We start from the raw sequence: 7414 nt of genomic DNA, 5'->3' as shown, positions 1-7414 counted from the left end.
CAATATTTTTTTCATCGTTTTGATGGTCACTGTAGTGGCTATATTAATTTCTTAAAGTTCTCTCTTTCTCTTATATTTAATATAACCATACTATGGATGGACAAGCGCCTGTTTTTATGCATTGTTGTTAGCAACAAGATGGTAAAACCATCACTTGTCCGCTTGTTTATTTTCCACATAAACCTTTCACAATAAAGCTCAAGATCTTTGAGACTTTTCAAAATAAACTGAATCACGTGAAAGAGTATGCAGAGTATTTACCGATGACAAGCAAAAAAGAGCTGTCAGGTGCTAAAAAATAAACCTTCGACTCAAACGTTAGAACAGGCTTTTCCCCGCAACATGCTGTGTAATAAATACTCGCAAAGAAAACGGCAGCCGTTACCACTTATGTCTAAAAATGTGTAGTTTCATGCATCGGTAAAACACTCGACACCAGACACACGATGCCCAGCTGGAAACACTTCAGCTGCCCGAGATTCACAGAATTTACAGATAATGTTAAATTTTTGTGATTTATATCGTTATCGGACGATAGGTGTTTTATATCGGGATATGAGATTTTGGTCATATCGCACAGCCCTAGTTCACGATGACTAAAACAAAGTTCAGAGGATGTTTCTGTTAGGTAGAGGTAAGGTTGCTACAGGAGTTGGTCCTCTACAGTGAATTGGCTCCTCCCAGATGAGGGAGACGCAGGCCGCCATTCGGCCTCTGCTTTGCATCATTGTGGAGAAGAATTAAGACTGCAGCAGGAGACACACCTCAAAGCGGCAAAGATCTATTAGATGAACAGCACGCACTGACTGTCATTGGGCTTCCTCTAACCTCGTGAACTCTGCCACACCAAACATTTACGGGTCACCAGGTCAACCGTTGTTGACCGGTTCAGAAGCTCTTTGGGACTCGCTTTGGACATGTGATCATCTCTGAACACGGGGCACTGCAGCTTTTATGTGTGCTTTTGTGTTTTCCCACAAGATGGCAGCATTTCACATCCAAACATTTCCTGAGCGTTCACATTAAAGAGTCACGTGTAGACCTGCAGCAGTAACAGATGATGATAAAAATGCTTCATAGTTATTTTTGCTGAGACTGAATTTTGCTGATTTAACTGTCAAGACCAAGAGTCAGCTTTGGGCATTTTTAATCTGCTTCTCACTGCAGGAAACTAAATGTGTAACTCACATTCAAGAACGCAGAACAATAGAAATTACCCGCTTTCTTTATTTTGACCCAAGCAAACCCACTTAGTGTTGAAGTCACGGCAGCAGTGAATGTTAACAGGAAACGCTAAAGAATACTGGAAACAAAAGGAGGAAAGTGAGGAATTACACACGAAGCAAACAGCCCAGCATAGAGTGGACCAACACCACTGAGTTTACATCCAGAAAAAACCCAATGGAATGAAAGATTCATGAGACTGTGCAAGAACGGGTTAAAAGAGAAGTCTCCACATGTGTTTCCTGCCTGCCTGCTGCATCTGGGTCTTTGAAGCTGGTGAGCTACCGATGAAAATCAGCCTCCATGGTCTGGAAAATGTTCATGAAGTTCTTCTTTTGTGGTTTCAGCAGTGATGAAGGAGACACAGGGTTCAGATCAGAAAGATGATCAGCACAGAATAAAAAGCTCAGCGAGGTTTCTTCTCGCCTTCCCCTGCAGTCTGACGCGTTGGCCACACACAGCAGGATCTATGTTTTAGAGTGCAGTCGAGTGTCACACCACCTTCAAAAAAAAAGTGTGTGTGTGTGAGATGCAGCTGCAGACCACTTGTTTCTGGGCTAATCTCAGACAGGAAGTGTTTTACTTTGGCAGCAGCATTTTAACCAGAAAAGGTAACGTGGCTTCACTTAAACACCGACCACAGCATGTGGACACCAGGCATCAGAGGTCATACGGTTTGCATTTAATGGCCACTTCATTAGGTACACCTGTTCGGCTTCTCGTTAATACAAATATCAGAGTACAAATGCTTTGTGGATGGCAGAGGTCCAACCGTGTCAAGTTGATAGGAAGGCAACAGAAACTCAAATAGCACTTGTTACAACCGAGGTCTGTAGAAGAGCATCTCTGAACCCTCAAGCTGATGACAACAGTAGCAGAAGACCACACCGGGTGCCACTGCTGTCAGCTAAGAACAGGAAACTGAGGCTACAGCTCACACAGACTCACAAAAACGTTTTGTGGTCTAATGAGTCTCAGATGGTCAGCTCGGCGTTTAAAACATGGAGCCATCATGCCTGTGTCAGTGTACAGGCTGCTGCTCCACAGCATGCCCGAGTGCTGCTGCTGACCACGCCTATCTTTTATGACCTCAGTGCAGTGTCTTCAGTAGGATAACAAAGCTTCGTGTCTCAAAGCTCAGACTGGTTTCTAGAACATGAACCATATTTTTAAAAAATTTTTTTCTTTGATTTGATTTTGTTTCAAAATCAACTCATGATGATGCTTTTTCACTAAAGACATCCACGTCACCTTAAAGCTGCTTCAGCTAGCAAACAGTCAGTCTTTGCTCCTTTCTTTAGCAGACTGTGTTATTAGGATGAAGTTCCTTTCCTATCCCTCAGTTCTCTTCTCTGATTTCTGCTATAAGTATAGCCATGATCTGACTCTGAGAAACCCTCTCTGTGATTAGAATAACAGTCTGACTCCTGACTCTGTCGTGTTGGTCTGATGCCACGTTTGCCACAATTGCAGGACTGCTTAGTCAGCAATGTTCTGTTACTGAGGCACGGGCATGAGTGTAACAGGTGAACAATGGCTGCAGATTGATTTAGGATAAGCCTTTGATTAAAGTGTCATCTGAACATTGTTTCAATGGAAAGACAGAATAAGGAACTCTGACCAAAGCAGTTCAATAACACTAATCATCTTTAGGTGAGGATATTTCAGCTTCTATTACAATTTTCATAATTAGGCTAAACACAGACTCAGATAACAGACTGTCGGCAGTTTGAAATGTTTGAAACTCAAAAGTCTTTGTATAAAACCAGTTCTCCAAAGTAGCTGGACCAGGAGCACTGCTGGAGTAAAAGCTTCCAAATGGTCACGAAGGGGTTGGTTGGTTTTTTGCATGTTGTTTGTGATCAAAGGCAAAAGTCTTACTTGCCAGGAGTGAGGATTGGAGTCTAGGAGGAGTACTGACCTGGCAAAAAAAAAAAACCCCAAGGTGAATAGAAGTTCACAGGTGGAGAGTGGGAAGCAGCTGAGCCGTTTCCTCTGCAGAGAACAGAGAAGCTGACCAAGGCAGGAGAGAGTGGCTGATGGCGCTTACGGAGGCATGGCCACATTCAAGCAGGCTGGTTTCCAGGACAGGTTCCAAGAAAAGAACATGAAGGTGAACAGAGTTATCGGACTAATAAAGACAAAGGCAACATATAGAGAGTCTGAACTGTGGCTTCCATCAGCCTTGAAATGATTAGTCCGTCCTCCACAGGACACAAACAAAAGGATAGGACAATAGGAGCAGCTTAACCGCTCCACCTGAGACTTAAAGGTTAAAAATATAAAGTAAAACCCAAATTTGGTGTGACCATGGTGGCTTTTTAAATTTTAAAAGTTTTTCTTTGGTTTGTTTCAGTGTTTCATAATTTTAGATGCTTCATGTCGATGTGATGCAGACAAACACGCAGCTGTCGTTAGCACAATCAGAGAATCTGATTCGACAGTGAACAAAAAACACACTTTAATGTTCTTGAAGTTGCAGCAGCTGCAGACAATAGTTTCTGTGTTTGGCTGTAAATTAAATTTGGTAAGAATGTTTATTTAATTCACACACACACACACACACACACACACACACACACACACACACACACACACACACACACACACACACACACACACACACACACACACACACACACACACAGAGTTTGTCCTCACCAGAGTGTTTGGTATTTGTCTTCCTCCACTCTGATCCTTATCTAGCAACATGCAGGTCAGCAGATCAGTTACATCCTGCTTTTAACCACACACACACACTGTTTGTGGAGGGGTTTTTGAGCTGCTTTCAGTGAGGGTTTAAGCCAAACAAAAGGTGAATTTACAGGGGACCTCAAAGCTAACGGGAGTTAATGGGGTCACAGATAAATACACACACACACACACACACACACACACACACACACACACACACACACACACACACACACACACACACACACACACACACACACACACACACACAGTCATGTGAAGCTTCTACCACTTAATGACAACCAACAATGAGCTTGAGTTTCCTCTCACCTTCTGCCTTTTACCTTTACATATCGTTTGGGGACCAACTCTGTCCCGTTTCCAGCCACAAAGCTTTTGCAGCAGAATCAGTTCTGCTTGTGGATTCTGCACAGTTGGAGTCTCTCTGTGGATATTTTGCATCTATTTGCTGGTTTGCACTTGGAGACTTGAATGCTGTTTTTTTTTGCCTTTGTGATCATTTTTGCTTCATACAAAATTCTGTTTTCTGTTTATTTTCTGCCAATTTACTCAAAGAACAAACTTAATAAATTAATTTACCTGAAGACAGAATGTTTCAGTCGGTTTTTTTGTGGTTGTACTGTAAATTTTGTTCATTGTGTGTCTGTCTGCCCCACTGAAGAGCATTTTGCATTTTGCATTTCATTTTAGTCCGTTTCAGTCTGTGATGGACAGGAGGACCTGTCCAGGTTTGCCACACCTTTCCAGGCTCCGGCAGCCCCACCCAACAGTGCACTGGATTAACAATGAAGAAAACAGAATGACCTCCATCAGCCTATCTGATCTTAGTTCTGGATCGTTTTTGTGTAAATGTTAACCGTACATGTTATTTGCAGTGCTATTCATGGTGTGCCTTATCAGTCGTTTCTCCTCAGTTTCCACTGTTTCTGCATCTAATTTTGTTAATTTTGTATATTTTTGTCTGGTTTCCCTCTGTCTGTTTGGATTTACATGAGTTCTGGTCTTATCATTACAATTGTTTTTTTTTTTCTTTTGCATCTGTTTTAGTGTGTCCTGCATCTGCTTCTAGCTTTGCTTCTCTTTTTGCTCATTTATGGACCTTTAAGTCCCTCTTGCTTGTCTCAGCAGCTGTTCTGTCTGTTGCATGTATTTTAATCTGTTTGTGTTCATTTTGTCTCTCTTCTCAGAGAGCACCCTCACACTATCATTGATGTGCACCTCTTTCTTGAAGTTTAGTTTGTTGTTAACTCATTTTGCCATCCTCAGGACCCCAAGCTTCATCTTTGGGACTAAAAATAATGTCAATCATTAAACTTTAGAGTGGAGGGTCTGGGGTTTTGTTTTTTTATTTTCAACCCAACCCAAGAGCGACATTTTTATCTACATCTTCAACATCAAAAATGAATGAAAGTGAACGTAGGAACACCAAAAGAAAAACACTAATAAGAACCAACTTCAACTACGAGTACAAAACTGAGTATACACAGGAAGACTGATGGTATAGAACTACTTAACCCCCTCCTCACACACACACACATAAATATTCTTCCATACAGGTGGTAGATTAATTGGAAGCAGACATATGCCTGTGTGTGTCTGCGAAAACATTCTCGTCTGCAGCTTCAAGAGGGAATGTGGTCTTGCTCTCTCTCTCTCACTCTCTCACACACACACATAGCAGACAGGCGGGTGATGCTGTTTGTTTAGGAGATAACCACATCTGACCAGCTGACCTCTGCCCTGCCTGGCTGAACTCCTGCTCAGGTTTGTGTCGCCTGAACAGACGACCTCCATCACTGAGGGTTAAATTACACTTAAATGTTTTATTTAGGATTTATTCTGTTTTTTTTAATATTTAGGCGTAATTCAGATATTTTGTTCTCCAGTACTGTCTTGCTATTCTGGAACCTGATGTTTGTGTCCCTTTCACTATCGCTAATGATTTCTTTAAATCACATTTTGAAGTCAGTTTTGTGCCTTTTAATTTAATTTTGCAGCAAGGACCACAGGATACTTACATTTCAAAGTGAGCCCGCAGTTTCTGCTATCACTTCATTCAGTTTCACCTGAGTTCTTAACCCCAATAAGAACTGATGGAGAAAGTAATCTGATCCTTTGAGTAAACACTCTAAACCACAGAACTATTTTTTTCCAAAGTGCATCTAATGATTTGTAATTATTGTAGCTTCTTTACCTTTCAAAATAAAACACCCTGAGATAAGACACCCTCTTGTTGTGATTTGGTACTATATAAATTAAACAGAACTGAATCTGAAATGAAACGATCTCCTTATGATGTCAGTGAACTGGACGGTTGTTTGGAGATTTCACATCACTGCTGATTACTTTCAGCTTTTTAAAATCACTCATGTTGTTGGCTGTTCAGCAAATTACATGTTTTGCTTTTACACTTTAGTTACAACTTTATTTAAAAAAAAGTCAGTTGCTTTGTGCTTTGCTTTCATTTCGGGCAAACTAATCTGTGGATCCTATGTGTGACTATGAGTTCCATAAATTATCTCTGATATATGTTTCTGAACAGGACTCTCAGCTCTGTCGTCTTGCATTTCTTTGATTTCATCAGTCATCCATCTTCCTCTCAGTCTTTCACTGGCAGGTGACAGCACTGATGGTTTTAGGCTTCGAATAGTCCCCCTCTGTCTGAGCCAAAGGAAAGCGATATGCTTGAACCTTCCTTGGCATAATTCTGTGTGTCTGCAGGATATTCTGAGGACATGCTGGAAAAACATTAAACTACAAGACTATTCTACTCTTTTTACTTTAAATTCTGAACTAAATAAAATTCAATTCTAAATTGACATGAACTGACTTTTTTTCAAAGCATTCAACTCCTCTCACTGATAAACAAACCTTTAAGTGCAAAGGAATGAGCGAAATGTGTTTGCCATGGCTTTCTGGAAATGTTTTGACCTCATGTGGCAGTGTGGTTGAAGATGAAACTCTCTGTAATTATATTTGGGAGAAGGCTGGAATGTGGGTTTGTCACATTAAGGACAGGCTTCTGGATTTTGAGCATTTACTTCATAGCTGGCGAACTCTTCAAGGATTGCTTTTCCAGGAGGTAATAAAACAATGTTGCATATTTCCAAATACATAAAACAAAGACTACTGTTCAAAGAGGGGGAAAGTCATCACTGTGTTCAGGCAGACTGCGCAGTAATAATACACTTTTAATAGCATGAACAATAAGCCTGTGTGTTATGGTTTATCTGTGTTTGTATTCTTGTGTCAGATATAGATCACTGTGATGAAGCTCGGGTATATATCCTGCAGCCAGTTATCTTCCCACTGGTATACAACAAAATTTCCAAGTGATTTAAGGTCCCACACTGCAGGTTGTGATGAAATGCAGACCAATGGGGGGGTAAGTGACAGAGAGGCAGTGTCATATTTCTCTGAAGGCACTCCAGAGTTGAGCTGAGTTTGCTCGGTACAGGGGAGAGCGTCTCTTTTG

This window comes from Rhamphochromis sp. 'chilingali', assembly GCF_963969265.1.
Source record: "Rhamphochromis sp. 'chilingali' genome assembly, chromosome: 13".
Lineage (NCBI taxonomy): Eukaryota > Metazoa > Chordata > Actinopteri > Cichliformes > Cichlidae > Rhamphochromis > Rhamphochromis sp. 'chilingali'.
Note: the sequence above shows the minus strand (reverse complement) of the source record.